Source organism: Microplitis demolitor, chromosome 9 (assembly GCF_026212275.2).
Source record: "Microplitis demolitor isolate Queensland-Clemson2020A chromosome 9, iyMicDemo2.1a, whole genome shotgun sequence".
Taxonomy (NCBI): Eukaryota; Metazoa; Arthropoda; class Insecta; order Hymenoptera; family Braconidae; genus Microplitis; species Microplitis demolitor.
The window spans coordinates 17,071,461-17,089,865 of record NC_068553.1 but is presented as its reverse complement, the minus strand read 5'-3'; the positions used below and the strand labels follow the sequence as shown (position 1 = coordinate 17,089,865).

The 18,405-nt window shown below is 35.9% G+C and overlaps 1 protein-coding gene across 3 annotated transcripts in view; it reads right to left on the bottom strand.

Moving 5' to 3' along the window:
* LOC103575344 (protein pangolin, isoforms A/H/I/S) overlaps positions 1-18,405 on the bottom strand; it is a 103,583-nt gene that overhangs the window by 45,298 nt on the left and 39,880 nt on the right. The gene's annotated exons all lie outside the window — the stretch shown is intronic.

Below are 18,405 nucleotides of genomic sequence, written 5' to 3'. Positions count from 1 at the left end.
TTAAAGAGGGAGAAGAGGAAAGGGGGCCTTTCCAGCTCGACGGAGCCAATTCAGACCCGGAATTTATCCTATCAATTTCTGCTCGGTGGAGTGGCAAAGAGCTCAGCAGCGTTCGCCGTTCGCTATATTAACGCTACACAGTGCCTCCAGGGGCTTAACCAGCCAACCCGTGAGTACAATTCTACCACGCTTATAATATGATGTCTATCTCGCTTACTCACTCACTCACTCTCAGTAAAAGGGTGATAGTGATGATGGTGGCGACGCCATTGTTGCTCATACGCACCAGACTCCAGTAAAGTGGCGAGCTCGTCTTATTTGTAAGCACTTTAGCCCCAATTACATGGTTTTGTCATCATTTCTGTCACTTGATTCATCACCAGCGATCACATTATTTTTCGATTAATAACAGATTTATACATTAACTGCATTAGTCAAAGCAACAATGGAAGCTTGAGAAGAAAGCAATCTCTCGTAAGCCGTAAGAGTTGTCGGCAAGAGCTCTGTGAGTTCAACAGAGCAAATAGTGAACCGGTCGATAGTAGTAGCCAGAGAGTATACTCTACCAGAAACAATGTACAGACTAGCCCACCAATCACAATGATCGTTGCCAACAACAATAGCCACCGTTGCCTTTAAATTTCACCAGAAAATACGAAGAATCCTGCTTTTCTCTGTGCCAGTAAATTTTCAGATGTAAACCATTATATCTATATATGTATCTTGTCTGAATAATACGAAATGTACATCAGAGGAGTCAAGCTAATTCACGATCGTGTGGGCGAGAGAGCACGTACACGCTTCGCATGGTAAATAAGAAACAGCGGAATTTTTTTTTATCAGACGTGTGCAACGTCCTTATGGACGAGCAAATTGTGGACGCTGGGAACGTTCCACGAATGCTAATTGTTTTGTGCATTTTCACGTGAACTAGTGTATATATGAGATAAACGTGACTTACGGTTTAACTGTAATAAGTGTCCAGTTCAAGTTAACTCTTTATAGCCTACTTGATGTGAATTTAATTATTTTGTTTATGGAGCAAACGAATAAAGTAGGAAAAAAATATTCGATTTTTATATATGAAATAACAATTAATCAGTACAGAGAAAAAATATGTAAACATGAATGCAAATAAAGTAACACGAGTATGAGATTTGAAGGGTTTTAAATACAGTGCAGTAGTGCAGAAGAGCTGTGGTGGAATCACTGGTACAAACCAACAAACGAGTAGTGTATATACACACGGTGTAATAAAAAACATAGCGAGAGAATAAACTGCAAAGTCAGTGAACACTTTGTCCAGTTCAACAATCGACTTTTCAATCATAACCACTACTCCATTTCATCATAGAAATTTTCCATCTCATATTTTTCTACCTCTCAATAAGTCCGACTCTCTCTAACCCGTTTGTCAATGGTTTGTATGTACCCTTCTATTGAGCTCTTTAAAAAATCCCCGTTTAATTTGTCGTGCCGTAGAGCTTGGTTTTATATACGTATATATATATATATATATATATATATATATATATATATATTTTAAAACTTTTTTTATGAATATTCGAACACGCGCCAATAAATTCGAATGTGCATCGACGAAAAGGGTCGCTAGACATGAAGTGGTCCAGCTCCGTCGTCGATATGCGTCCGGGTAGTTGAAAAACGGAGGGAGTGAGCGACTAGTCAAGGGGGTTTCACTATAACCAACTTCAAGGGGAGATAACTTTTGTGTACATACGTGCGCACAGAAGAGAGACAGGTAGTGTGTAGATGGAGACTTGACGCACACAACAGCTACCCGAGTGCTTCATGAGTTTTGCAGCATCTCGTGGTCGCCAAGGCCTCTTCACATCCAACCAGCAGCAGTCCCCCAGTGGTAATGCTGCTACTGCTATGAGAGAACCAGATTGCTGTGAGACTGTCCTCGTGTACTACTCGACTACTTCTTGTCCAAGAGACCCTTCCGAGTGGTCCGCAACCGTGACTGGGCTCCCAACAGCCATTGGAATTTAGTATCGGCCATTTTTCTCTACCCCTCTCGCTCACTCTTTTATTTTGCAAACTACAATTCGCAATTCTCTACTGCTTCCACCTCCCTTGTCTCTTCTGCTTCTTCCTGTCGCCGTTCTCTCCATCTACGAGTACAATCTATTCAAATTCGATGCTCGATCGCAGTTTTCTGCGAATAATACACCAATCCATTTTAAATCTTGTCCATTTTTATGTCAAGAGCCTACATTTATATCCTCTCAATATTTTAAATCTGTTAATAATTTTTTATTCGTTTCTCTTTTTTTCATAAGTCTTACGGTTTAAATTTTTTATCAATAAGTATAATCAAAAATATACAACAAAATACGTGTAAATTTTTTCCGCACGATAAATAAATGTATAACGTAGAAAAGTGGGTAGATAGAGAATGAAAGAGTTACATACAAGCTTTCTCTCACCGGCTAATGTAGCCCTGTGAAATATTCATCAGTCTGGCTGGCGGGTACGATGACGAGGGCCGACCTACCCTTTATATTTTGTAATTACCCGCCCCTCCCCTTCAATTTCATCCTCACTGAGCGACGAACCTCAGTCTTTTCCTCGTCTCTCTTTCTCTTAAATTTCCCAGTCGCACGACGAACGAGCACCCTGGCTAGCATTTACCACCCTTCGGGCTCGACCCCTTTTCCTCGTCGAATCCAAATATAAAGTCATTTCCACCACTCGCTCTAACTCGGCTTCGTCGTCGTCAAACTCCTTTCCTTCGATCACAACAACCATTTGCAATTCCAGCCTGTCACGTTCACCAACAGCACAACTCTGTTCTCTAATTTACTTCATAAGTTTCTCTCTGCCCTTGAACAAACTCACCATGACAAGGGTCTTAACAGTTGAAACTTGGCTATCAAGTACTCTCAAAGTTTTTTTTCTTTGTACCTTTCTTTCAATTCTGTATAAATTTTATTTTTATTTTCATTCCCGTCTTTATAGTTCTTAAATAAACAAAACAAAAAATTTTCGCTACTATTTTTTGATTGAAAAGAAAAATCTCATCTTAAAAATGATGCAAAAAGTGTGGAGTTGTATAGAGTAACCTACATAACACAGACGCTAAAAATGATTTCAAGTCCCAGTGTGACTGCCGTAGTCTCTTAGAACAAGATACCTACATTATCGTTGGGTGCCGTGACTCTAAATATTTATGCGCCGATGCCTATGTGTCGTTCGAACATCAAAGACAAGGGTGCCGACGATGGTTTGGGTGGTGCGCCCTCCTCACCACACACATGCACACAACTTCGTAAAAATAAATTCCACTGACGCGGGTTCTTCTTGTGTGTCTCTACTATTCTCCGTTATTCTCTTATACTATCCCATTCTTCCTCGCCTTCTATATATAGATAGATAGTGTAGATATAGAGATATATATGTATCTATGTACTGATACGCTTTATATACCGTAAATGTTAAACGTGTGAGAAGATTTAAAAGAGGAGCGAGTGCATGATAGTAATGCTAACCCACACGTTAGTCTTAACCGCAACGTTGATACGCACGCGAAAACACAAGTTGTGTGCCTTGTGCAAACACCAGAATCTGAAGGAGAGTAAAGCGAGATAGAAGGAGAAATTACGACGACCAACGTCTTCTGGAGTCGTTGAGACGTTAAAGCAAACACGCAGTCACACACGCAGTCACACGTCTCCCTTTTACCTTCCTCGTACTTTTTTTTCTTTATTTTTTACTTGAAAAAACATCCACAGAACCTTCCTGACATTTCACGCTTGGATCGTTCCTCAAAAAAAGGATCTGCATCCAGGTAATAAACGCATTCCACTATTATCTTCGTGAATCATGTATTACCTGAGTTTTAACGCCAGCCCGGCGCCACCGGAAGATATTGTCCCGTACCCAATCCCGTATTCCCAGAAGGGAAGATGATTAGGATAGAGACGGTTTATGTAATTTAAATCCCATGGCAAGACTGCAAAGAACAGTTCAATCTTCCAATCGATGCGTCGATAACAAGCCTTCATTTCGGAGTTTAACCAGCTGAAAATGTCGATGAAAACAGGGCTAATGCTTGAGTGTACCTTGAATGATGCAGTGGCGCTGAATCGATCATGTCCTTCCGAGTCGGCGGCACACAAACGCTTATACACGCACGATTAACTGGATTCTCTAGCAGTACGTATCCAGCTTTCATGCAGGTCTGACGACTTGCCAATTGGACAACAATAAAGTTATATCTGTCTGTTTCTGTAGTTCGACAAATTCAAGTAGAAAGTTTATCGAAATTCATGACATCTATACAATGGACGAAATGCGTGGAAATAAGGTTCGGGCGAGGAATATTATGACGCAGTATTGGTTCTATACAAATTGGTGGAGTTCGAGTGTACACAATAGCCAGTCTAGGTTTCTCCCCAAAAACGCTAACTCCGTTATCGCGGTCCGCTAAGCTTACGGACAATTTTCCCTTCTTTTTCTCCTTGCTGATACAGTACAGGCTTCCTTCGTCTTTCCGCTTAGGTCTCATCCAGATCTTTTTCCCCCTTTGCCCTTCGTGGTACTATAACCACACTTCAATGACCTCACAACTCTTGTGTCGATCCCACTTTCGTGGTCACTGATGTCCAAATATTTACCCGCAATGTAGATCTCTCACGGTTAACAGCCTCCGAATAGGGAAAAATGGATGCGTATTTTTTTTTCCTTCCTTTTCAGTACCTACTCTTTATATAGAATGAAAAGATGGATTCTCAGTTCACTGTTTGGGTCGACAAGTGTACAAGGTGCGCTTCCTATTGTTACCGCGTTTTCGGACATTAACAATGCCTGAAATTCGAGGAATTTTCATTTCTCGTAGGCCCATGTTAGAAAGACTTTATTCAAATATATGTTTTTATGAATTCGTCTTTTTTTTGAAATCATTTATCCGTGAATTCAACGGAATTCAATATAAATCTAATGAGATTATTGATCAGGGTACAGAATATTATTAGGAATGATTTTGTTGCCAGAAAAAGTTATTCAATTGAAAAATAGAGTGTTTTGTGATTTTACAAGTATTTTCAACAAGATAAGATTGACATGTTGTAGCAGAAGGGTGAAGGATTTCATATGTCACGTTAGCACGACAACTTGTAATATATGTCCAGCAAACCCTACATTATTGGGTAAATTATAGTAGTATGACAAATAACATAATTCAGAAAGCAGTTCAATCAATGCGTTATCAAATACGTATGTATTTACTACTATTAAGTTACTGTGGATATTAAATGGATGTTTATATGTAAATATTTAGATTTTTGAAACTTTAAATACTCATGTTCCGCACGATAACTTTTCACAGTAGCCATAGTCATGGTCCTAGAAATATCCTGATGGTGATATTTCCGTTGTAAAAACGCTCTTGCACACGTAAAACAGCTAAGACTTGAGCATAGTAGTCTTACGATGGAATCCGGTACGGAATTAACTCAGACCGTTTGTTTTTTCAAGCCGGCGTGAAATAAGATCCGGGCGAGGGTTACCAAGACTAAAATATACCCGATGTTAAACTCGACATACGAGACCAATCAAAGAAATTTAAGTTTTATTTACAAAAAATTAATTATGCTTTTTCTTCATGATCTTTTTTTTTTTCTCTTCTGTAGAAAATATTATAATGCTTGTAAACGCAACAGGTTTATTTAATATTTACCATTTGCGTCAATTCAATACTAAATAATATAAATTTATCGATGAATAGAAATTATTGAACATTGCTGGGATGCAGATTGATTGTGGTTAGTGTTTTATGAAAGATGAATGTCAGGTATTTGCAGAGAGTAAATCTTTTAGCAGACCTAGATTAATAAAAACCAGCTCAGCCGTCGCGCAAAGTCTTAGAGGGGAGTGAAAAAACTCCCTTTACATTTTTTTTTTTTTTTTTTTTTAATGCAAGAGCGGATTCAACAGCTTTTGCTGATCCCTCACAACTGGATTTTATTGCAAAATTTATTTTTTTTTTCTTTGATAATAGATTTATATTTCATACTTTTTATAATGTAGTATTTATTTTCAATTGAATTTTTTCCATCTTTAAATTCGCTGTATTTTTAAATTTCTCATTGGCTCTACGAAAAATTTTCATAATAAATATAACAAATATCAAATAAACGTATTGATAAAATAGAATTAAGGCAATAAAATAATTTTTCAAATAAAATACCCTTTTTTATTTATTTAATATACCGTTTTTTCGTCTAAGTCAATTGGTTACCGACGAATCGAAATTGCATTACGTCTTGTCATTCAATAAAAACGATAAAGCAGGGAAGCAATAAATCACTTAAAGACCACGCGAGTAAAGGAGTGGGAAAGAAACTCACTAGTGAGTAAGAAAAGAGAAATTCAAGTAAAGAAAGAAAGATTTAAGAATGAAGACCAAAATTGCTACTATTACCTGGCCAATTCAATACAACTACGTATTTTAAACTCAACTTAGTCTATAATATGCTCGAGTAATTCACTATTTTTACTCTCTACAAAAAATATAAAAGTTAAAAGTGCCTTTTTAAAAATGTTTAAAAGTGTCGCTTTTTTTTCGCTAAATGTACCAGGCGTACACATAAAAATCCAACTGCTTCGTGTGGTTGAGTTGCGAGAAACTACACAAGAGAGCCTCTTAGTCTCATTCCTCACGCGTTTAGTGTGCGCATATGGCTTGCAGAAAACATAAAATTTTCTCGTGATAATATTCTAGAGTCTGCAATCTAAAGCCTGGATCCATCCAGCATTAATTGACCGCTTTCGCGAAAAACTAGGGCAACTCTTATAATTCATACACCAGCTCTTATACAAAACTTTTGCTAAATGTTCAGGACACTTCACCACTCGCAGTCTATATATATATACATATATATACATAACCACTAATGAAACTTGTCTACTTAAAATATATCTATATAACATTCGATGAATAAATTTAGAACCTTAAAAAAATTTAATTTCCGACATTTAACTTGAAAAGAATTTTTTTACTTAAAAAAAAACAAAAAAGCTTTTTTTTATTTAGGATTTTAACTGTGAAATAGAAGAAAGACTAAAGAATTAAATTTTCCATCATATATATGCATGTATATATATCTATATTCTTTTCTTTTCATCGTGAAACGTACAAGCCAGTCCCATTATTAATGCAAACGCGAGGGTTGAGCCGCAAGGAATTCCGTTTTTCCGACGAGCAAAAAACGTTTAAAAAAAAAAACAAACGACGACGACATATAGCTCTGCATAGAGAAGGTTAACGGCAAGGTTTTCTAACCACGCGGCCATCGCGCATTCGTCCACGACTTTAACATAAAACTCTCCACCTCTTGAACACGGTCAAGCCTTCCTTTTTATTAATCCACCTCCGTCACCCTTTTTCTTTTTCTTTTTCTTATGCAGGGTATAAGACTTAATGCACATGCGCATCGATCATCATGTCGTCACTTATACTTACACTCCATAATCCCTACATATATTTATATGTATATATATGCAATGATGATGGAACCTCATGTCTACTCACGGTCATGTTCTCATCATGTTTCCATGTGTTAAAATAAAAAGACGGCAGGTTGTCATTAGATATGCACCTCGCGTCATCCGGGCGACGCGCCAGTCATTATTCTATCCGCTCTGCTACTCCACACCCTCGCGTTGCTGTTTTCTTTTACCTTGAGGTTACCAAGTCCCGGGACACTGGTCACTGCATTTCTATATGTTATTTATTTAACAACAAATTATACTGTTTACTAAAATTTTAACGCTTGGATTTCGATAAATTATTTCTCTACCTGCCTGAGCTCCTGCCCAAAAAAAATCCAGGTAGATTTTGGTACAGCATAAAAGAATAACCGAGATGGGATGTGGAGAAAGAATATAATCGTACAATTGTGTAGCCGCATGATGGAAAAATAAAGGATAAATGTAGGGGTGAATAATAATCCCGGAGCTGATCATTAAATTGTTCCGATGGTTAACATCACGGTTATACAATTTTGTGGGGTTGCTTTTTCGACTGATTGGTCAATCAACAGCATTAGAAATTAATGACTATTATAAAGAATTTTAAAAAAAGTCTAACAACCGTCTATTAAATAAATAGACTCCGACATTCATATCGTAAATTTATAATCATGGGTGGGATTTAAATAATTAATCAATTACCAATTAAATGACTAAAACATTTATAAGCTTATTCATAAAACATATCACACAGATAATTTAACAAGACGCGGAAATAATTATAAAAGTAACAAGAAGGGAATATAATATGATAGTTGATGGTAGTATAAAATATATACAGGAAACGATTAGTAACAATCTCTGTTCTTAGTTCCCCTACTACACAACTTATAACCATCTTCTTTACTGGCTCGCGCGATACTCGTTAATATTCAATGCTCAGCGCTCCCTATAGTGATTCCCATACTGCCCGCGAGCAGTCCTCACTATACAAGTCTTGCGCTTACATTTAATTCCTTTTTTACTCCTTATTCATCCATATTTTCTGCTCACACTTGCACTCTCTCAGTGAACTGTCTTGCTCGCTCCCGTAGGAGAACAAATTCCTTGGTTAGTGTTTCTTTTTTTATTTTTTTTAAACAGCCTGCCGCTTTTTCACTTCCACATACTCAACAAAGTGTTCCATCTATTGCTTACGCTTACGCCATTATTATACATTTTCTGAGAAATATTTTTATATATAGCCATCAGTAAGCTTTTAAATACTATTGTGCGTGAGGTCTTGCTACGTGATTTACAACTTCAGTACAATGAACAAAAAAAATTATTTTTTCAATGGCATTGTAGAAAGAATAAGTTTACGGGGAGAATTTTATAGTAAAAGCTATCATCTGGTTACGGAAAAATTTCTAAACTGAATTCGATAGTAGACGATATCATTTAAATTTTTTTGTTACCTTAAGATGTAAATAAAAACATATTAAAAATTCCAAACTTTTCATTGGTTCTTTCTCAAGAAAAATATGCATGAAAATTTAGTATCGTAGACAGTATAATAAAATTTTCTCCACGTTGCTGAGAAAAATAAAATATATTTTTAGTTATGCCAAAGGTTCTATAAATACAATCGACAATTAATCAACACAAATGACACATAAGACGACAGGTGGATAGAGAATTAAATTGAACGGGTTGATGTGCGTATGAATATTTAATGCCGATCGAGTATTCCGTTTGGAGAGTACAGAGTAAAGCCTGTGGACATGAGTGATAGAGTCATGTCGTGTGTGCAGAAATAGGGTGAAAAAAATTTAAAAAAGAGAGACAGTGAAAGAGAATAGCTGGATATAGAGATAGAAAGAGAAGAGTAGAATAGAGTAGAGGCAATATGTAATTTTCCGTCTTGCTCCGGTTGCACCCGAACGCACGGACCTCGCCCTCAATTCCTCCCTTTTCTACACCCACTCGATCCAACGTCCCTACGAAATGATATCCGCCCCATAAATTTACAATATATATGTATTTATGGATTAGACTATGCACACAAGATCCTCTTTTATATTTATTTTCATTTTTTACTTTTATTTCATAGTTTCTTTATTAAAAATCTCATATATGAGCCTCTAGACTATATTTTTTTTCAAATATTTAAATTGTTATAAATACAAGTAACTTTCCTGTGTAGATATATGTCGATTGATCTATCGACTGAGGAAAAGCAATATGTAATTTATTGTCCACCTCATGTAGATTTTCACTTACTTGCTATGAAACATTAATATTCGATCGTTGAGAATTATACAGTACGTCAATGATACCTTTGCAGGCATAACTATTAAATTTAATCAAGGTATAGTATTAACACACATATATATTTACGCGGTTTAAAATTCAGTCGATGCATTAAAAAAAAAAAAAATAACGAAAATTTTAAAGTAATTAAATAAAAAAAGTTTTTCTTACGTTAGTTCAAAGTTTTCAAGTGTGGAAAACGTTTTTAGGCGGTACGGGTTTTAAAAAAAGATACGAATTGTAGCATAGTATTGAGGACACAAAAGTAGAATAAAGGTTTAGTGCTATAGCTAAAACGACTTGAGTGAAAATGTAAAGGAGATTTAAAAAGCAAAGTGACGAGTCGTTTATTTTTAAAATCTACTACGAGGAAATAAGGATGTGTATATTTTATTTAAGCCGGTCGATCAGCGAAATATCGTCTTCACTCTCTAAGATAAAACGACCAAGACATTTCAACCCCTAGAGTAACTGTGGCGACTCTAGTCACAACACACATGCGACTGCATGCATTATGGATGTGACTTGAGGCAGGGATGTGAAATAGAAGTAAAGAAAACGATTCTACATATACATATGTATGTATGTATGTATGTATGTATGTATGTATATATACATATATGTATATCTTTGACCAAGTCCACAACCACGAGCAAAAGTATTTTCGTCATGTAAATTCAGGCTGCAGACAACCCGAGGGATAATGCAGACACGGCAATTTGTCCAGGTAAAATACATGAGTATTCATCATTTTTTTCTTTTCCTCAGCTTTTTCAAACATGATCCATAATTAAAATTTTTAAAAAAGTTCATTTCAAGGGGTCAAGTAAACGAAAAAATTTTGACTCAAAAAGTTATTATATTTACAAAAATTTTAGGAGTGTCCCATTTTTCGTCCCATGTATCCAAATTCACAACTTTTTTTGTAAATTTTAAAAATGGTTTCATAAAAATTTTCGTTACAATTAATTTAATAACTCAAAATTTTCGAAGTTAAAAAATTTGAAAATAAGTTTCCGCCGAACTAAAAACTTTTTTTTACTACTTGATAAAAATCAGTTAAAAATTCCTTACGATATTAAATTTTATTGATAATAAAAAAAACCGGTAATATTTCGTATGTATTAGTTTTTAAAATTTTGTATGAGAATTTGATAGATTTACGGGGGACATCAATTCATTATCAGGATAAAAAAAAATCTAAACATATATATATATATATATAAATATATTAGTAAAATGAAGACAGATATAGAGAGCAGAAGAAACCTGTTCAAGCGTACATTGGTTGTCGTAGATTTATATAATTACGCGCCGTTAAAAGCGAAGCAAAGTGCTTTAATACCGCACTTATACTCGTGAACTCGTGAGTATGTAGGCCCTGAAAATACTGGAATTACATAGTCTTTAAAATAAAACGCGCGGGTAAAGTAACACGTCGCGTGCGCAAATATGAGCTTGCATGTGTTTATAATTTAAAAACATATACATCATACATACACATATATATGTACATAAATATATAAATGTGTACAATAAAGTTAAGCTACAACATTTATCTATATATTTGCATAAGTTCTATGATACCGCGTGTACCGAAACGATTTGTATAATCGTGGAATGTATCATCGCGTGATATATAAACAGTAAATATAATATAACTAATTTTTCATAATCATGAACAACCACGGGCGTCAAAGCTCTCACATATCGTAAATATATGTATATAAATATATATATATATATATAGATATTGATGTATATATTTACCACTCAAGTGTTAAATAATCAATATAAACATGAGGTAGGATCGATCAAACATGTCGACACGATTTTATTCGATCTTCTCACCAGAAAAAAAGGAAAGGAAAGAATAAGAAATAAAGTAAAAAAATCTATACGCTAATTATATGAGACAACAATAAATTTCCAAAGACTACGGCTAATTTCTTAGAATGTTATTTGGCACGGGTCTTTGGTGGATATATGTATATATGGTTAGATATTTACTGGACATCTAACAATGTTAAAACTAGCTGTAGCTAGCAAGCGAATAAACGAAATGAGGCAGCGAGACGCGTTAATAAATACAATCGTATAACTGAGAGATGATGAGTTTGCGAGGCAAGTGAGATAAAAAGAGATAGAGATGACGCCTGTGTATACGATCAACGGACGTTCGGTGTTAGGAACCACATTTTTCAAGTCATGCCTGTTAATGCGGTGAACAAGGGGCTGGGGAACACATTGGCGGCTGTACTCGTGGACCAACATTATTTTATTTTGTTTATAATTAATTGCTACAGTATATATTTTTTGTGGAATTCGATAATTAATGACAATTATGACAGCTTGTGACAGGAGAACTGAAAATTTGCGTAACCAATAATTTTATGTAGATACTCTTTAAACGTGAATAAGTGAAAATAAGTGAATATTCACTAATGTCAAGAACAAACCGAACCACTAATTTCAAGAAGTTCAGTTGGCAATCAGAATTAGTGAATATTCACTTATTTCACTTATTCATGTTTAGAGAGTATGTTCCTGAAAATTTGAACATTTTCTGCACGACGAAAAAAACAATTTGAAAGTCAAAGCTCTGCTGGGTGACGAGATTTCTGAAATGTTTCGCTGATAGAACCTGATATGTCAGCCGAAAATCTCAGCCCATCCCAACCTCTAGAACTACGCCCGAGTAGTCAAATAACCGAAATTTGTTTCATTTTCGTTGCGCAAAAACGTTCGATCTTTCAAACGTGTAATTGGCTATCAAATTTGAACTTATTGCGGGTCAATGAACGATAATTATTATAATTTCGATTAAAAAACCTCTAAACTGTGAATTTGATTGAATTTGACAGCGAGTTCTCTAAAAAGATGCTAAAACTGAAATTTTTTCTGTTAGCACACAAACTCAATAACATAACAGCCTTCAGTCAAGAAAGAAACTTTTTGAATTGAAAAAAAAATTTCTTGGCTCAAGAAATTTTTTTTTTGGTTCAAAGACTTTCTTTTTCAGACTACGAAAATGACATCTTCTGCGTAGTAAAGAATATCTAGGTTTAAATCATTGCTAACTTCAGAAAGTAAGAAATTCCGCTTGGTTCAAAAATCAAAATTTCGAAGATACTTTATCTCTTGCTTCAAGATTTCCTTTTTTTTTGCAGAAAATGTATGGCAGGGAAGTAGATCTAGTTGATGTTAAAGTATCACACGAGTATTAAACGTGCAATTTAATCTGGATCTTAGTTAAGGTTAATTTATAAGTATTAGATAGAACGACGAGTAACATCTGTCGCCATTGGCAGAGTTCCAGTGAGGTTGTGGGCATTCAAGGCCATGACAAGTCTAGCTTTCTTCATTTATCCTCGCTCTTGACCACTGAGTCGTTAGTGATTTGATAGGATGCAAAATAAAAAAAAAAAAAAAAAAAACAAATTTTTATATATGTGTGGAGTAAAAAATAAATAAAAAGAATAGTAAAGAAAAAACAAAGTGGATTTTGATGATTAATAGTGAACGAAAGGGTGTTGGTCCGTGGCAACTCCTGCTGAGAGTTCTTACACATGTAGAGAAATAAAAAGAAGAGCTATATAATAATAATAAAATAATAAAAAAGGTATCTGATTCATTTGTACACGGTGTTGGTGTGTAAAGTTGAATATATATATATATATACATGTATATCCGAATCGTGAGGGAGAATCCACGACTGACCTCGTCCGTGGTTTTCGCTCTCAGAACGCCAGGAGAAAAATCACAAATCGTGCAAGCCTGCTTGAAGATGCTGTCTTAAGGAAGTCAAGGTCTATGAGAATTATTTATTTTCTTTATTATCATCTCGAAAAAATTATATTGTCTTCAGTATATTTTTAAAATAATTATTTATCATTATTATTATTATTAGGGAATATATTTTTTCAATGAAAGAAAATTTCGTGACTGTTATTCGATCACAGTCATCCGAAATCTATGAAACCTCCACGTGAGAAAGATCGCACGTAAGATTGTGTCGTTTTCTGTGCCCTCAGGTAGATTGTTGTTCTGTTGTTTGTTCTTGTACACAGTATAGATGAGAATATAGTACTGAGAAAGAACAAAGGAGCTTAAAGGAGCCTTAGATACCAGCTCGTAATTTTCTGACACTCGATGTCCCTTTCATTTATTTATTTATTTATTTAGGAAATATAATAATAGAAATAACTATTATTATTATGGATTACGGTAAATATATGAAAGCTTACGAAACTATGACCGAAATATTCCGAAGAATTTGGACCGGTGAATTTTTATCAGGCAGTTTAATAGGACTCTTGTCGATTTTATGTCCCACAAAACACAGGGATTTTTTTTTAAGGCTTATTATGTTTGAAGAAGTATAAAAAACCGACCGCTCGTTATTTTACGTTTGCAAGATTTATGTCCAGACACGCGAGTCTGTCGCAATACGTAAATCCTTTCTACAAGTATTTTTTTTTTATTTATCTAAATTCGATAGCTTTAGGATTCACGATAATTATTTTATTTATTTAAAGTATATTATCATTTTTTGTTACTTTACTGTTATTGTTATTATTTATTTTGTTAGATTTCGTGTACTCAAAGTTTCAAGGTCTGTAAATAATGGACCCAAGATCTGTGAACATGGTGAGAAGATGTAGGATGGTGTGTATGCTTGGTGGCTGGTTGTGTATAATTTTGCTGGTGCGAAGGAAGGCTACATAATGCTGCTGAGAACCTAGAGCTTGAAGCGCGAAAGAGAAAATATTATAAGAGTAAAGAGAGACGGAATTGACGGTACGGTGTCGTAGTTGTCGACATCGTCAACGTCGTCGTCGTGTACACTTTTCCTCGGTTCAAGGGTCGCGCTCACGACTCGCCGGTTCGACCAAGCCAGATTTTAATTTTCAAAGGATGTAGACGCGAGTAGGTGACTAGTCTTTACTCGCCGGTTCTGCCTTGACTGGCAAAAAAAGTTTATATATAAATAAATATATATATAAAAAAAAGAGAAAAAACGTTTCCATGTTTTTATAAAAAACGTCGCTTCTCCTACGCCAACGCCTTCTTTACACGATCATTAATGTGGATTTTTTTCTTCTTCAAGTCACATTGAAAAGAGGTTAAATTAAAAGCTAACATAAGTACTTGATGTTTATAAATATAAACCAGCGTAAATAAATTAAAAACTCGGTTATTTGTTATCGTAGTCATTAATACAGTAGTCTAAGGTAAATTTATAATAACGAACGGTTACGCCAATGGCACGGTGGCGTGTGGTAGTTCATCCAGGTGATTACGCTGTCGCTCGAGGCCTACACTAGCGAGTTCTTTACAATTCTCTACTACACTGCTTCTTACCCTTTTCTCTGTCTTGAGCTCTTCTCTTCATTCTAACTCTCATCTTCCATCTCGAGCCCCTCCTTCTCGAGGTAGACTGGACAAGAGCCTGGACCACGTTGTCCTCAAGCCTCACGCTCACATTAATACACACGAGCAAACTCAGGGCCAAGATGAGAAAGAGGAACACGAGGAAAAGAGAGAGTAGATCCTCTTTATATACTGCAATCGGTTTGGTCACGCCAACACTATCCTTCCCGCTTTAATCAGGTGTTAAATACGAGGATCGCAGCAATAAGCACAGATTGTTGGTTTCTCACCATCATCATCATCATTTACTAGAACTAGATCCTAGTGTGTTCTTAAGTGGGTGACAGGTGTTGGACAGATTGTCAATGGTTAGTAGTGGCTTTTTGGAAGTTTACTTTTTTAGGCTGAAACCAAAATACGGCCCGGGAACAATTGGTATACTGAAGTGTTCTATCGGCTCAAAACCGATTAACATTAGTCTTCTTGTACGCAAAGTAGCTGGAACTATAGCTGGTGCAGCCGGTAGTAGCCAATACCCAGAGGGAACGCGAGTTGGAAGAGAATACGTAACTAACTGAATATGATATTAAGCTGGGTTTAATTAAAACGAGGACAAGTCTCGGGAACCGAGGAACAACCAGCACCAGCCGGCGACCAGCAACCAGCAACCAAGAAACTCTATGGCAGAATAAGAATAAGGCCTTGTCATAAATAACCCATTTTTCTCGGCGTTCGACTTATCGTTAGCCACACACTCGTCCAAGTATATATTTAATTAAATCTGCTGTGCGTAATCGAGAGTCATCGTCCTCCTCCATACCTACATGTATATACTCCCGAAGATTTATGGCTGTTTGCAAAATAAAACCACTGAATTATCAAAATAATTTAAATCTATTGCATATTAGTTTGTAAAATCTTCATTTTATTTTCTCTATTATACGGCATTTAACATGACTTACAATCTTACTTTCTGAGTATTTGTATTTATATTTATGTAGGCATATCTCTAAAGACTTTTATCTGAGACGTTTGTACCGTGAGAGGTCATCGTCACCGCGTGCGGTCCGCAGATCTTTCTCGGCCATCTGCATACCGCGTAAGTCGGTTTTAAAAACAAAGACAAAGAAATTGTTTTGCATATGTGAGCAGCTATCCTCATTGTTTCGAGTCTACGATAACAATTATACGTGATGCTATTGCTTCAGCTGAATCTCTTATAAATTTACAAAGATATATTCACTTTTCTTAATGAAATATCACCAAAGGTGAATTCCTTTCGGTAACGCCTTGATAGAAAAAATTGAAAAAAATAACTGAAGATCGGAACGTTTTTCGCGCAACGAACATGAACAAATTTCGGCAACTCGCTGCTTAAGAGCGAGCTCCGGAAGTTGGGGGAGATTTTTCATTTTCCAATTTTTTCTTTTGTTTGTGCGCAGAACGTTTCAAATTTCAGGTATATATTGGATTTGTCAAAACAATGCGTTTATAGAGAAGTTTATTAACGTGTAAACGTGTATATCAAAGTAAATTTAGCCGTCACAACAAATAAGCGATACGGTCGATGTAGAACAGGGTGACATAAATGTAAGGAGTGAGTATGAGTGTTTAATCTGAGGTAGAGAAGTTGAAAAGCGTCAAGAATCAGGTATCAACATCAGTAACAGCATCCAGAGTATGGGACATGTCTATGGTACAAGTTCGATCAACGTGAGTGGAGACGCAACACCAGTCTCTCTCGTCCGTCAGTCACTCGTTCACTCACTTACTCACTCGTACTCGGTACTTGCTGCAACTCGGTGTGTTAATTAGTTAAGGTTGTTGGTTGGGACTAAATTACACCTCCGTAGCTACTCAAAGGAAGCAATTACGGGTGTGCACTTGTAGGTGGGGTGAATTTTCCATCACGTTGACTAAGTCTGCTGGTGGCATTACCGTTTTCCAAATACGCATTTCAGGTTTCTTTAAATTCTTTTCAGTTGAAACTGCCATCCAAATGCTCATTAATGCACGGAAATGTCTGGCAGTTTATCGAGCGACGTGAGACCTTAAAGTTGACGACGAATGACTCATGTAGAAATATCTAAGTATTCGTTAGATTTATTAGAGGCAACGATTTTAATCCAATCAGTCTTGTTACTCGACTTCTCAACGTGATCGAGGGTTACCTGGTTTTCTCTCACAAAAGTGAGTATAGACTCGACCTCGAGAGAAATAGAAATGTTTCTACATGTAGATCATCAAATCATCATTATTATTATTACAGTAATAATAATAATAATCGCTACCCTTCTTAAAACTCCTCACGAGGTCATTCATATCCGTAGATTTATTGCACGCCCTTGTGCCCACTTGTAACCCAACCAACTTGTACTATAATTGCATGTCATCGTATGTCTTGGTTGATTGAAAATTACAGACATGCCGTCTGATTATTATTTTTTTCATTCCATTGATAAGACTACATTGAAGCGCGATGAAGAAGGTGCGACGTTTTTTCTTCATTGAACTCTACACCACAAAAGAAATAATAAAATAAAAGAATGGAATAAAAAACAATTATTTATCGCGTAATCGAATAATCGGCTGAATCGAGGATCGGAAAAGTATCGGATGACGGTGTTGATGTAAAATAATAGTGGGGAAACAACGAAGACGGTGACCTCACTTGTTCTTCGACCCGTTTCCAATTCGCGGAAAGGTTCTTCCTCTCCCCCTGTAACTTGTATTATTTTATTTTATTTTTTATTCCCTTCTCCTGGTTGTTTTATTTCTATTCAACTCACTGCTTACTACACTACATAACACACCGCGACTCCAGTCCTCAGTTCTACAGTCTAGTCGGTCACGATCGTTTGGTAAGAGACCTTGTCTTGGGTACACAAGAAACGATTTATGTCTTTGCTAACGAGCAACGCTAGTCAGTGGCACGTTTATTATATTCTACAATACCGGTTCAAAAATAACTGTCATCTTACATCTTTAAAGATTGTCGATCAAACAAACAATCACACAACAATCTCTTGTCACTATTCCGTATTTACATCATCATCAGCATCAGAATCAGAAAAGAAGGGAGAAAACATTAAGAATTTCAGAAAATTAAATTTCCAACTCTGAGATTCAAATCTCACGTTTTCTATTTATATTTTTTTTCGGCTTAAACATCTCAAGAAAAAGGAGTTTAAGCGCGTAATTCGTAAAGGGGCAAGGTCATAAGGGTATCATTTGAGATCCACG